The sequence below is a fragment of the Cydia fagiglandana genome, chromosome 9, assembly GCF_963556715.1.
Source record: "Cydia fagiglandana chromosome 9, ilCydFagi1.1, whole genome shotgun sequence".
Taxonomy (NCBI): Eukaryota; Metazoa; Arthropoda; class Insecta; order Lepidoptera; family Tortricidae; genus Cydia; species Cydia fagiglandana.
Genome location: NC_085940.1, coordinates 5,583,492 through 5,599,682, shown reverse-complemented (window position 1 = coordinate 5,599,682; position 16,191 = coordinate 5,583,492). Strand labels below are relative to the sequence as shown.

The 16,191-nt window shown below is 36.2% G+C and overlaps 1 pseudogene; it reads left to right on the top strand.

Moving 5' to 3' along the window:
- Window positions 1-9,672: 9,672 nt before the first annotated feature.
- Window positions 9,673-13,989, top strand: LOC134667731 (ecdysone oxidase-like; annotated as a pseudogene).
- Window positions 13,990-16,191: the final 2,202 nt, after the last annotated feature.

Here is a 16,191-nt window from a genome sequence, read left to right as displayed (position 1 = left end):
CATGCTCAGATTCGGCTAATATTATTCCTGACATATTTATAAGTGACTCAGATATCAAACACAAGATCCGCCATCTGGACACTAATAAAGGGCCTGGCCCGGATAGAATCAGCCCTCAATTCTTAAAACATAGTTCACCAGCAATAGTAACCCCACTTAAAATACTATTTAATAAATGTCTCCGAGAGGGAACTTACCCCGAATATTGGAAATTATCTCTCGTCACTCCCATACATAAATCTGGGTCCAAAGCCCAGGTCAATAATTATCGACCGATATCAATTCAATGCTGTATATCGAAATTGCTTGAGGCTCTCATTCACGATATTATATATCCGCTTGTCAGAAATAATATAATACCACAAGAGACAATAAACTATACTTGGCGTACGATAAGTGCGTTCAAATCACATTCACTAAAAATAAAAATAAAGTATTCTCTAGATACCACATATGAGGGGAAGCGGTCCAAAGAGTTTCACTGGTTAAGGATTTGGGAGTGACATTCGATGAAAAGTTAACATTTGACCAACATGTCCACAAAATAACGGCTAAGGCTTTTCAAATGTTAGGATTTGTTCTCAGATCAGCTAAACCTTTAAGAAAATGTTCTTCATATATGTTACTTTATAATGCTCTTGTCCGCCCTTACCTCGAGTATGCATCAGAGGTGTGGAACCCACATTACGCCGTCTACATTAATGTTATAGGAGGCGGTGCAGAAGCGTTTTCTTAGAGCCCTCCACTACAGACTCATATGACAGACTACTTGACAGGTATACAGTGAAGACGCTGGCAAGCAGACGCCACGCCCAAGATGCCACAGTGTTATACAATATATGTACAGGTCAGTATGACTGCCCTGAGCTACTTGAGGCTATTAGTTTCCGAGCTTCTACCTATAGGACACGAAATCTGTCCCTATTCGCGGTCCCGATAGCTGCCACTAATGCTGGGGTGCGAGCCCCGCTGCGTAGGATATGTAATAATTACAACAAACGCCTAGTCTCGGCTGACATATTCAATAATACTAGAGTTAAATTTAAACGCAAAGTCAGCTTGTTACTATAACTTTAATTTTAAGATTCTATTATATCGTGTAGCCTTGTTTCCTTTGTTTCTTTGATTGTTTCTTTTGTATCTCATATAGTACCTAATAGCTGTAATTTATATTTATGATAAAACTGCGTGTGTATGCGTTCACATATTTATACTTGGAACGTGTTAAGTGTCGTTATGTCAATTTTTAGTGTAAGTATAGTATAAGTCTGTTTAGTCCCGATCACACTGCTATCCAAAAACTATTGTCGTACATCCTAGTGGGAATTGTCTTAGGATGTAGGCTAGATCTAAATTTAGTAATTTTGCCTGTAAATATTATTGGCCTGTATCTGTTTTTTTCCCCAATAAAGAAAATAAAATAAAATAAAAATAAAACATAAACGTAGGGTTAATTTGTCCCTGCCTTTATTTTATTATTTTGTGCATTGTTAATCATCATCATCATCATCTCAGCCTATATACGTCCCACTGCTGGGCACAGGCCTCCTCTCGAGCGCGAGAGGGCTTGGGCTATAGTCCCCACGCTAGCCCAATGCGGATTGGGGACTTCACATACACCTTTGAATTTCTTCGCAGATGTAATGCAGGTTTCCTCACGATGTTTTCCTTCACCGAAAAGCGACTGGTAAATATCAAATGATATTTAATTGTTAATACCTGAATACAAATATTTTTGACTTAGGGCCCGATTGGGATTTTGAAATATGTAGATATCTTTTAGGCTTCATCAAGATACGATAATGATATGTTTAAGATCTAACCTGTCAAATTTGACATTTGTGCAATTCTGGAGATACTCTTGAACGATTTCCACAGGTTAAGACTTAGAGATCCAATTCACATCTACCTAATAGATAATATATCTTACTCTATCTAACGTAAAAGTGACATTGGTTGCCCGAATTGCGCTGCAAAAGAGATCTAGTTGATATCTAAACTATAACGTATTTGATCTATTACGTGTCGTCTCTTGTGAATATCTTGAATTTCGAATACGGCAGTTAGATTCAAAATGAATACCTACTTCCGAAAATTTCTTACTTAACCAAAAATTACCGAATCACCTTGTTGGAGGCACCATACTGCATTTATTTGTATTGTAGCACAGTTGTTTACTTTGAACACAGTTTTATTTCCACTTTTAACGTATACAGTGATTAATTTTTAGGGTTCCGTACCCAAAGGGTAAAACGGGACCCTATTACTAAGACTCTGCTGTCCGTCCGTCCGTCCTCCATCCGTCCGTTCGTCTGTCACCAGGCTGTATCTCACGAACCGTGATAGCTAGACAGTTAAAATTTTCACAGATGATGTATTTCTGGTTGCCGCTATAACAACAAATACTAAAAACAGAATAGAATAAATATTTGAGTGGGGCTCCCATACAACAAACGTGATTTTTGACCGAAGTTAAGCAACGTCGGGCCGGGTCAGTACTTGGATGGGTGACCGTTTTTTTTGCCTTTTTTTGCACTATGGTACGGAACACTACGTGCGCGAGTCCGACTCGCACTTGTCCGGTTTTTATTTTTAACTTAACCACAAAATTTTCTCCCATTAGGCTCAGTTTCCTCGATACTATTGTACTAAGAAGACGTGTAAGTGAATTTTCATCACACTTGCTCGAAAAATACCTACCTTATTTCATACAGGTATCCTTCAGATAAAGGCCCATATTGTTTCCTCAGAGTTTTGGTTTTTTTATTTTATTATATCACTTATTCATGCGAACGGTGTAGGTTATAAGTAAAAATACTTTGTTTAAGGTCAAGGTATAAGGGAATTTTACTTTTAAAATAACGACGGTTGTTTGCCTGCGGCTGTCGCTGCCGTGTCACGCGTCACGCGCATCTCATGTAACTTTAAAAGTTGAGTTTCGAGATAATTACGTTTAAAGTTTTAAAGATTCAAATGCTGTAATCGTTGACGGTTCGACGTAATTTTTTTTTGTACTCTATCTGTATGTAGGAAACTGTATCTACATGTAGGAAATATGATAATTGAATAGTTTTCATTTTATTCGAATTAAATGATTTCGCATGATCAACTCTTCCGTACTATAGTGGTCACACGAAGTCATGTCACATGACATACTAGTACGCGTGATCAAACGTGACACGTATTCTATAGAAATATTGTTGTTGTATAAATCAAGCGCTCGGCCAGTCATGCCTAACTCCGATAACTTAAGAAACGATGTTGATATTTTGGTTGTGTCAGTCATACAACTCAAGTTAACTGAGATGTGCCTGACGCCATCGGCAAAAAAATGAAGTTACATGAGTTAGTCATATGCTTTTCTCAGTAAATAATGAAGATTGTCAAAATTTTCTTTTATAAGATATATATATTTAAAGGTTTTTAAGACGATTTAGACTGGTTATCCGTAACTCATGTAACTCGAGTTAACGGAGTTTGGCGTGACACGGCAGTCTTCTTCTTCTTCTTCTTCTTTCCCTTTTCCCACTTTAGGTGGGGTCGGCTCTCCAACATCAACATCAACATCAACATTTATTCAGCAAATAGGCCACAAGGGCACTTTTACACGTCAACATTGAATTTACATAAAAGCAAAAATAATAACATCAACAATTTTATAAAATAAAACTAACAATTCAATCTAACGTATTACAATTACTAAGAGATGTATATGGTCTCTTAATGTCGAATTACATACAAAATACAGATAAAAAAACACACACAAAAAAAATCTTTTAATTTAGAGGTGTAAATGTCTCTAGGTGTCAGAACTATAAGATTATATAGTTTATCAAGTTATCCTTAGAGATGTATAGGGTCTCCAAGAGTCAATATCCTGTATAATTAATACATTCATTAAAAGAAAAGAAACATACGAGAACAGAATGAGGCGTCTCACTGTAATTAATTAATAAAAGTTACTAAGTATAATAGCTCGTGTTAGCTTAACAGACCAGTCTCCACAAACAGCACCCGTTCACGAGTATGACGCGTATCTCAGCCATCGCCTCCCTCAACCTTCATTCGGGAAAGTGGCGACCCGATCAACAACGCCACCGTAAGCAAAGACTTTTAAGCGAGCATGACATGTTCAAGCTACCGGCCTATATTAATATTAAAATAGTAATAACATGTAGCTGTAAGACACGGCATTTTGTGCTCATATGTTACATAAAAAGACAGTAATATAGCTTCACATAATTACTAGCCTAAGTTGACTTAGAGATGTAAAGGTCTCTAAGTGTCAGAAACATTAAAAATATAGGTAAGTATGTACAATCAAAAATAATAATCAAATAAATAAATATGTACTTAGAGATGTATAAGGTCTCCAAGTGTCCAAAACTAAAATTAAATTAATTAGGAAAAACCCTCGTCTCCAAAATTTAACTTACCCCCACAATGTACTCACTAATTTGATTTTGCTACGAGTATTACAGTAGGTAAATATTCTGAGTACTGGTGGTGGTGAGTTTTAAATTTTACTTTTTTCGTAATTTGGTTTGCGCTTGCCCCAAACTCACTTCTAATTGCCTGGAAGAAACCAATTCGAAAGTCCGCAAACTCACTTTGGAAGAAACCAATTCCAAGACTGAGTTTAAAGGGAGAACAAAAGATGTCGTTAGATTCCTTAGAAAATAGATTTAAAAAAATGTCGCTATTGGTCGTCTAATATGGGTCAATTTCACCAAACGAGCATTTTTGTCTAATTTCCATGGAATTTTGAAATACCAACATTACACAAAAAAAATATGCTGAGAATTTGATAAAAAATATAATAAATATTAATTTTCTTATGGGATAAAAATATTCATAAAACTATAAAAGTTATTTAAATTTAAAATTTTGGTCAAGGCACGGGAATTAGTGTGTCCATAGAAATTAGATTTTACTAGGACGGAAATTAGAACACGGCACGGGAATTGTTTTCTTAACTTATTTTGGTACTTAAAACTATTATTTATGTATATTTTAATCTACAATAATATACTGCAACCATACTGAAGTGGCATCGGACATATTTACCTTCTTTAATTTTAGTTTCGAACGACAAATCTACGAAAGTATGTTACACTAAAAACTACGTATATGACTAATCCTTTCCTTTATTTTAATGGCAACTAATCTCTCTTTCTTAGTAAAATGTACATATTTCAAAACAATACTTTGAGTAGTTTCGTAAACTTGTCCGCCTTTACATACAAAACTATTCATTAAAAAGTGTCATTATGTATCTGCATGTAGATAGGTACAAGGTGTATGATCTGGTATATGGTCTTATAGGAAATGATACTAAGAAATAAATAGGGGCACAGTGAGAAGAAGTTATTGTGTAAGTTAATCTGAAGAAATCGAATATGCTGCCTTCATAAATTAATAACCCAAAAAATTGTTTGAACACATATGAGGTAAGGTGGGGTAAGACTATCACCGGGGTAAGACTATCACTTGTATGGAATCCTCATACTGTTAATCTTGCCCCGATCAAAATAAACTAAGTTAGTCTTACCCCACCTTACTTTACACATAGGTATACGGGGTGTCCCTGCCCTGCGGGAAAATCTTCAAAGCGTAGGTTGGTTAAGTAATTTCTCAAAAATATCATAATCTTCCTAAAAAAAACTTGCTTACAAAATACCCCCTGGCACTGACTAAAATAACCGACTTGGTTTCACATTACATCCCAAAACTTTTTTGTAGTAGAGTAGAAGAACTGCGTTGCGAGATTTGCATCTTTTTACATGAATTGAAATGCTCCCATCTCTTTTTGTAGGCTGTCCTTCTTTTCGGGTAAACATACCCATACCATACTGATACTATGTATATACATATCATAATACATCTTTATTCATACTCACATCGTCCATAGTAGTGTACCTTTATTTTCCCTACTAATTGTAAGAACTAAAAGGTAACGTTGTTATCGCATATATTTCTATAGGATTACAAACTTAATTATGCAGTTATCTTTAGAACGTGACTAATATTGCAGTATTATTAGATTTTTATTGGCTTAAAAAGCTAAAACCTAATTACGTTTCAAATTTGGAACTTGTATGCTAGAAGTACCTTAAAATAATATTGATTGAGAGTGATTGTGCCAGTGACAAAACTAAGGGATTTTAAAGTGTATGAATTCTTAGACTACATGCTCAAATTAAATGTTATTTAGATAGAATGTTATTGAGATTTGATGGTACGGCCGTGCCACTTTGTTTTGCTCGACTTGGCGGCGGCACTGCCGTGCCCCCAGATCCTTTGTCCTTCTTCAGGCCTCAAACTATCTCCATGCCAAATATGTATTATCAAGATGATATTGTTTCAGCGGCTTAAGCGTGACGAGATAACAGACAGACAGACAGAGATACTTTCGCATTTATAATATAGTAAGAATAGGATATATTTATTTTTTCTTGTACCTATTAGAAAAGCTAATTTATAACAACTAATCTATTAAACGAGCAATTCTTGTATATATTTCGGGGATCTCGGAAACAGCTCTAACGATTTCGATGAAATTTGATCATATATGGGCGTTTTCTGGGACGAAAAATCGATCTAGCTAGGTGTCTCTGGGAAAACGCGCATTTTTGAGTTTTTAGGTAGGTATATGTTTTCCGAGCAAAGCTCGGTCTCCCAGATATTTAAATTTTATACGGCTTACGCTGTCAGCTGTCAAATTTACAAAATAAAACCATTGTAAATTTGATTCATTTTGTTTCATGTAACCTTAGGTACGGGTATTATAATATGTAATAATTCCAAAAATAGTTTTATGTTTATATAATATTTTAATATGATAAATGAATAAGGTAAGGTGGCGCAAGACTAACAGTACGAGGATTCGGACAAGTGATAGTCTTACCCCAGTGTCGTCTTATCCCACCTTACCTTACGTATTAAAATTGCCCGGGTTATTCGGGTCCACCCTGTAAGTATGTACTATAGTACTTATACTAAAAAAACGTTCATAGATTTTTGTGCATTCTCTGAGATTTCCTTAAATGTAAAATAGAAAGATATACGTCATATTATTATTACATATAATATATATTCAATGCCAATATATATATATGTAATAATAATATGACGTAAACATTACCAATTAACTTACAGTGCCCCCAATTAAAAATTTGTTGACAATAAATGTAATACTTTCTAATTCCCGTGCCACTTAATCAGCCGTTTTAGGTAAATATTCTATGGGAATTAGGGCACGGAAATTAGAATTCGTAGTAAAAAAATTCGCCAAAAATTTAAATCGTTTTTAACCAAACTGTTATGTTATCGCTTACATAAAGATACATAAAGGGCTCCTAAATATGACAATTGTTTTTGAAAAGCTATGTGGGAAATAAAAATTATAAGGGGCATCGAAATTAGAAAAAAATTGTCGCCCACCCGGATTCCGAAATACTTATGCCATTTGCTCGAACACGCCGCGGCTTGACGTACATCCGCTTGCTTTGAGAATCAGCCGAATATTGCCAGTACAGGTGAGGCGGGACACGAGGCGGTTCAGATACAGACGTCGGCTGTGAGAGCCCTTTGAGTTTTGCCGACGAAATTTTACTCGCGCGCTCGGACAAAATTTAAACTTCGATCACGAGTTATTTACCACAATGAAGTTAATAGTGTATGTGCTCAGTGATAGTAAATATCATCTAGTTTAAGTATTTGACACTAAATTAGTGATACTAATGTAGAATTTTTCGTAGGATTTTTCATTATGCTCAAAAGTAGATTCCGGACAGGGCACGGGAGTAGTAATTTGAGCCTTTAGGTATTTTTAAGTGTACTCTAAAAACCAATTAATCAGTGAATTCATATGGAACCCGGTGTGAAAGTGTGGCTTCTTTATGTAAAAAAAAAATCGTAAGTATTATTTGATGCTAACCCGCGATTTTCATCACGGACAGAAAAAAAATCGTGTTCAGAAATTGACCCATATGAATTGTGATCTAGGATATCACAATAAGTATTATTAAGTCGAATAAAAGCTCGACATGTTTTGATACGTTTTTAAGCCGCTACCTGCGGTTTTCATAATTTTTTGACATGTTTTTAATCTTACTTTTACAATACCCACAGACAGATTAGACAAACAACTATCGGTTCTTATATTTTTTATTATCTTTACTCTTGTCTACCGATTTTTGAAATAAATGAATTGAGTAGATATTTATTTATGATTTTATAAAACATTGTCTAAAAAAACACTTTTTTCGTAACTCGATTGCTATGAAGGATCTTACATAATTAATACGAAATCTGCATATTTGGGTTCATCTTAGACGTCTCGAAAAACGTGTCTAAGATTTTAATTTTAAATATCATAAAAGTTATGGCTAGAAAACCAGGATTTTGGCCTAAAATTGTTCAAATTGGATGCCAAATATCTCGAAGACAATGAACTTTGAAGTACGATTAATATGGGATACTATGTTGCTTATCTAAAGCCGTTGCTGTTAATATGATAAGCAAAAAAAAACCGGGCAAGTGCGAGTCGGACTCGCGCACCCAGGGTTCCGCACCACAATGCAAAAAAAAAAAAAAGCAAAAAAAAACGGTCACCCATCCAAGTACTGACCCCGCCCGACGTTGCTTAACTTTGGTCAAAAATGACGTTTGTTGTATGGGAGCCCCATTTAAATCTTTATTTTATTCTGTTTTTAGTATTTGCTGTTACCTATAGCGGCAACAGAAATACATAATCTGTGAAAATTTCAACTGTCTAGCTATCACGGTTCGTGAGATACAGCCTGGTGACAGACGGACGGACGGACGGACGGACGGACGGACGGACGGACAGCGAAGTCTTAGTAATAGGGTCCCGTTTTACCCTTTGGGTACGGAACCCTAAAAAGCATTAGAAAACTAAGGGATTCAGATCGAAGGTGATTGGCGTGGTGGATACGCTAAGCCCTTTCTCAGATTTGAGAAAGAGAAAGAATTTTTTAAGCCGACCACTGACTAACAGTCTGCCGGACGATATTGCCCGGTCAGTTTTTGGACTGGAACTGTCAAATTTTTGTTCTAACTGACAGACCAATATCGTCCGGCGGCCTGTTGTTAGTCAGTGGTCGGCTTAAAACAAGAATATCGAACAAAGCAAAACGTACAGACTCATCAGATACTGGTAATATAATATATTGAAATTATAAAAAAAATACTCATTTAGGGCTTAGGTCTCTGGATTTCGATCGAGAGAGGAAAATGTCGAGAACGTTTGCATGGGAAAACTACCACTAACGTATCCTCTCAAGGATCTTCATTTGGAGCACCGACTACTGCACTGTCTCTTTAGGGCTCATTTAGACGATGCGAGAACTCGCATGCGAGTTTAATTACATTGCGGGTTTTGATCGGTCGGTTGAATTCGATGTAACCAAGAGTTCGCAATTGTAACAAAAATCGCATGCGAGTTCGTGCGTCGTCTAAATCAGCCCTAACTCTCTACTGATCGATCCCGCTTCAAAATATTTTTATATTTTCGAGTCTCACGGGAGTTTTAAATTTAAGAAAAAAATATGCTAAGCAATTTAAATAAATTACTAAATAATAATAATTTTAAAAGGATTAAAATAGGTTATTATTTATCTTCTCTTATAATTCAACAGCGAAGTCAAAATGGACGCCGCAGCAGCCGTGGCGACGATCAGGCAAATCCAAGCCGCTTTTAAGGTCATTGCAGTCTTGGGTTTGACTGCCATTTACTGGCCACCATCAGCCTTAGTGACAAGTAAGTAATTTAAAATAGTGGGTCAAACAGAAAACTGTGTTACGTCTTTCCTGTAGACATACACAAGAGTTAAGGGCTGTAAAGGTTAATTTTCTTATTTAACTCTTATCCACGTGATAAGGTCCTCCTTTTATTTAGAGAACTATGATAAAATCATTATTTACATGCCCACAGGAGAGAAAAATGTACAGTTCGCGCGAACACACTATAATAGTTTTCTTTCCTAATTTTACTTATTTAAGGGTTAAATAAGAAAATTAACCTTTATAACCCTTAACTCTAGTGTATGTCTACAGGAAAGACGTAACACAGTTTTCTGTTTTTTTTTTTTATTATGAATGGGCTTACTCATGGCCACAGACTAGCCGAGGCGTAGACGTGGCCTACGATGGAGCGAGCTCGCCCAGAAGGTGCCTGTTCACTCTTGATTTGAAAGGATTGGGAAGGATTTGTTGTTTGACCCTAGTAGGCTTTTTTTCCAAATTATTTTACAAAATATTTCAAAACCTTCAACTGGCTGACAACCATTAATTTCCGCGTTTCCGCTGGCGCCACTTGACGGAATAAACTTACTACTTCTGCTACTTCCTATTGTTTACGTATGTGAATTTGCTCAGCTGTTACGTACCATACGAGTATACTGTTTATAACGTACATTTAATTACACGTACTGAATTTTCATTGGTATGTAACAAATATTTTTTGTGCTCACCAAAATAGGCTCTCTCTCCTCAATAAGTATAAATTTATTTAAGCAATAATTATATATACTTTTTTTTAATACATACAACTAAAAACACCCTGTTGTTCCAAGCCCTATGTAAATTATTGCTAAATACAGTACAAAGGATGACTTACGCTATACCGGACCAGGCCAGGGCCGAGGTGTCCGACATGTAATTTTCTATGACGGCTGATGTGATCGGTGATCACGTGGTGCTTTCCATAGAAAACGAAGCACCGAAAGCTCCGGCCTGTCCTCGGCCCGGACTAGCGTGATTAATAATTAATAGGTGCCCGTTTCATAATCGTAAATTTTCGAGTTGGCAAAGCAGAGAGACAGCCAAATGTGTCCTTATATGTTTATGTTTTGTAGATGGCCCTAGTTACGACTTTATAATAGTGGGCGCGGGAAGCGCGGGCTGTGTGCTCGCCAACCGGCTTTCCGAGAATGACCAGATCAACGTTTTGCTTATTGAGGCAGGTGGAGACCCACCCTTCGAATCCATGGTAACACTATTTAAATACCTTTTATTTACATCATTAAATATACAGAGGTACTACGATACAAATATTAAATTAAAATAAAAAATCTAAATAGGCCCTTGAGGCGTACCAAGGATGCATGCTGTCGGCATTTCCTCCTTGTATCACAATGCTGATACGTTGTCAGCTCATCGGTCACCCGTTACGTCAACCAGACGCTTCGCAATTACTTTTGGACCTAGTATTTTAACTCCAACATAATTTTAATTTTTAAAATGAAAGTCTGGTTCGTGGCTTAAAAACCTTTTTGAGTCCGCTTTTGGTACTTCAAAGAAACGTGAAAATGTTATCGCAAAGGGTTTTTGCCATTTTCTAAATATTATCAGTACTTTTGTAGAATCAAAAAGCGGCCAAGTGCGAGTCGGACTCGCCCATGAAGGGTTCCGTAACAGCAAGTAACATAATAAAATTGCGGTTTACGGTTTATGACGTATTAAAAAAAAACTACTTACCAAATCTTGTTCAAACCAATTTTCGGTGGAAGTTTGCATGGTAATGTACATCATATATTTTTTTTAGGTTTATCATTCTTTTATTTTAGAAGTTACAGGGGGGGGGGGGGACACACATTTTACCACTTTGGAAGTGTCTCTCGCGCAAACTATTCAGTTTAGAAGAAACTGATATTAGAAACCTCAATATCATTTTTAAAGACCTATCCATAGATACCCCACACGTATGGGTTTGATGAAAAGAAAATTTTTGGGTTTCAGTTCTATGTATGGGGAACCCTAAAAATTTATTGTTTTTTTTCTATTTTTGTATGAAAATCTTAATGCGGTTCACAGAATACATCTACTCACCAAGTTTCAACAGTATAGTGCTTATACTTTCGGAAAAAAGTGGCTGTGACATACGGACGGACAGACAGACAGACAGACAGACAGACATGACGAATCTATAAGGGTTCTGTTTTTTTGCCATTTGGCTACGGAACCCTAAAAAAGGGTTTTCTGATATAGCAGTCATAGCATGTTTGTTGCATGACAAGAAGTTTCAATAGTGAGCTGTTTAAATAAACTTTAGGTGCCTACTTTAAATTATTTAGTGCTGAATACCTTTACATAATCTTCGTTTATTTTTTTCCAGATTCCTGGATTACTAACGTTTTTACCACAAACATCTTATGACCGGAACTATACTGCAGCGTTTGATAAAAACCGGGCAAGTGCGAGTCTGACTCGCGCACGAAGGGTTCCGTACCATAAAGTAAAAAAAAAAAAAAAAAAAACGGTCACCCATCCAAGTACTGACCCCTCCCGACGTTGCTTAACTTTGGTCAAAAATCACGTTTGTTGTATGGGAACCTCATTTAAATCTTTATTTTATTCTGTTTTTAGTATTTGTTGTTATAGCGGCAACAGAAATACATCATCTGTGAAAATTTCAACTGTCTAGCTATCACGGTTCGTGAGATACAGCCTGGTGACAGACGGACGGACAGCGAAGTCTTAGTAATAGGGTCCCGTTTTACCCTTTGGGTACGGAACCCTAAAAACAGACAATTATACCAGAAAGACCTTCCATTCCCTCTTACTCTGGGTAAAACGCTGGGTGGATGTAGTAGTATCAATTACATGTTCTATGTAAGGGGCAACCCTCAGGACTTTGAAACTTAGGCGGAAGTTGCAGAAGATGAATCTTGGAAGTATGAAAATCTATTACCTTACTTTAAAAAAAGCGAAAACATGGATGATCCTGCTATCCTCGAGTCAACTTACAAGGAGTTTCATGGCACGAATGGATTTTTACATGTGACAAGACATCCACACCCAGAGGTAAAGGAATACCTCAAAATGTTTGAAGAATTAGGGCATAACATCACACTTGACGTTAATGGATACGAAACCTTAGGGTTCAATCAGCCTTCCTATACCATAGACAGGTCAGGAATTAGACAAAGCACAGCATTTAGTTTTCTGAGACCAATTCAACATCGTCGTAATCTTCATGTTCTCAAAAATACCCTTGTTACTAAAATTCTTTTCGATGATTTGAATAATGCTATAGGCGTAGAAGCATTGACAGAAAACAAAGAAACTATTACCATATCAGCTAAAAAAGAAGTAATAATCTCAGCAGGTGGAATAAATTCAGCAAAACTTCTACTGCAGTCTGGTGTAGGTCCTGCAGACCATTTGAAATCATTCGACATTAAATTAATATCTGACCTACCCGTTGGTAAAAATTTGCAAGACCATGTAGCGGCAGTAACAGCATACAAGTTTAAGGAAGCTCACGATTTACCAAAACCTCAAAATTATTCCACGTTCCCTCTACCTGTAATAATGGGGTACGTAGCACTTAATAAATCTCATACACAACCTACATACCAGTCAGTGAGTTTGGCAGTACCTAATGATTCTGAAGGACCTCTCCAATTTAGTGCTTTTGGCTTTTCTCTTGATTATAATATCTCTCAAAACATTTATGAAGCAAGTAAAGGTAGAGAAATACTATATCAAGCCGTGATCTTGTTACATCCAAAATCGCGAGGAGTTATTCAATTAAATAGTACTGACCCTTCCGACCCGCCTTTAGTATCTATGAACTATTACTCAGATGAATCCAATCTAGATACTATAGCAGAATCTTTAGCAGATTTTGATAAGATACGAAACTCGACCTATTTTAAAAGTGTTGGCGGAGAGTTAGTAGATCTGAAATTGCCGAAATGTCAAGGTATGGCGATTGGAAGTCACGAGTACTGGAAATGTTATGCATTAAGCACTCGAATGTCGATATTCCACTATAGCGGCGCGTGCGCTATAGGTGGGGTATTGGACAAGCGCTTGCGCGTACGCGGGGTGCAGTGCCTGCGCGTGGCCGACAGCAGCGCGATGCCAAACATCACCAGCGGCAACACCAATGCGCCGGTCATTATGCTAGCAGAGAAAGCTGCTGATATGATCAAGGAAGACAATGGATGCCATGATTAGTTCTCTCTGGTATTTGACAATAATCAATATTTTTATATTCGCCATTTTAAATAAGCTGCTTCTTTTTTGTCCTCGGATTTTAATTTAGCTATCGTTGCTGTGTGGTATAAAATGTCGTTATTTTATTATTGTCATATTTCGTAAAAAATATTTTGTAAACGTCATTTTAAGTATTTATTAATACTTATATATTATTTATCAGCTACATTGAATGTGCTTGTACAAACATTTTTTTTTAACTTTCAAAAAGTTTAAGAGCGCTCTTACAAGAAAAGTCGAAATAATGCAAAATTGATGATACTAGTCGACGAAATTCAGGACTTTGTGCTCCTTATTAGAAACAATGAGTACTTGTTCCAGTAAAAGCGTCTTCTTATCTTTTTAAATATCGTTGTAAATATTAGAAAAAGGACTTATTAAATAAGTAATGAATTTTTTTCTGATGGTCGTTTCCGAAAAACCGCGTGAAGCACTGAACGGCAAGCTTTTATTTGGAAATGTTGAGAAGTTTTCTCTGCTAAACCTGGCTATTTTGTATTACTAATACTAATTTTGTATACTTTAAGCATATCAAACGATATTTTTCCTACATACCTTTGAGAAAGAGAAAATCAAAGTAAAACGAACTCAATTTTCTCTCCGAAACAAGTGTCAATTTCTACGAAAATCTACTTAATATCGAAGTCATTTTCATACTTAAGCAATCTGCAACGTTTGCTTATACTGTTGGTATACATTAGTGTTTATGAAATTCTACTATAATTTTTTGGCAATTTTTTGAAAACTACTCTATATTACCGATGACGCGCGCTCACCAGCTCAGTGCCGCGGCAGAGCTTGTACAGGCAGGACGTGTGTCGGTCGGCTCCGCACATTTTCAACGGCGACGACGAGGTTTTTTATCATTGTGTGCGGCGGGCGCCGTGTAAAACGCTATACTGTGTGCGTGTAAATCACAACGAGAGACTTTGATCCTAGCACTGTTTTTATAGTATTATAATGGTACAGTTTAATAAACTACCGGACAGGATTAATAGTACATTACTACAGAGGCCGGGACAAAAGGGGTTGCCGGCCGAAGACATATAGACGGCCGAGCGAAGCGAGGCCGGATAGGTCTGAGCGCGGGCAACCCCATTTCCCGCCGAGGTATGTATAGTGCTTTTCTCAAACATGCAATGAAATAAATAAAATAAAAAATCCACGAAACCCAAGTTTTATTTATAGAAAAAACTAAAAGTAAACTACACCCAAAATATAACCAACACGTACCTATATCATTATCACGCGTATGTTTTACACGAGTCGTGTATTTTTACTACCCGTATATTTTCATGTATCTTTGATTTTTTCGCCTTGTATCCGTCTGACTGTCGTTTTCGTCACAAAGGTTTCTTTCATGTTGATATCATGTTTCACATACATCGTTGCTTTATGCATGGAGTAAATAAGTATAATTTCCACAGTGTTGACGAATTTGTAGTTACATTCATTTAAAATATGCCACAAAACTGTTTCTAATAAACTGTAAGCCATTTTTCTTAGTTTCTCAAAGAATAAAATTGCCATAAGCAACCATATACATACTTCGTCTTTGACTTAGCGGCAGAGGCAGCAAGTTATTTAAAATCAATTCTGCTTACGCTGCCAATTCCAACACATACGATTACAATTAATATTAATTTCATTATTTCGTCGGAACTCATTTAAAGTCAAAAAATCAACAACGCACCATAAATCCAATAAAACAGAATGAATATTTTTCAACTTTACCTCCATAACAATTAAAAAAAATTATTACGCGTGTTTGAGTAGACCTTTTTACCGCTAACGTTTAGATGAAATATTTTAAAGATTTTTATTTGTGTAGTTAAATTTATAATTTAAAATTATAGAATGTATTACTTATTAAGTTCATGTTGATTTTATACAAATAAAACTGCAAATTATAGCAAACATTGTTTTTTGTTTTATTTTTTATAGGCGTAGTGGCAGAGTGTCATTACGAACCATAAAGCAATAACTGCCTCTAGTTTTTTTTAATGGATGAATGCCACGATGCTGTGTCACAAATACCTATCTGTGAAATGAAAATTAAAAAAGAGGACTTTGCCGGCCTAGGCCTGCAACTGGTAATGTTTATCCTACAAGGAGATCTTATCCTTTATTGTTTAACAGAAATAAACATTTTTTTTTTCATTT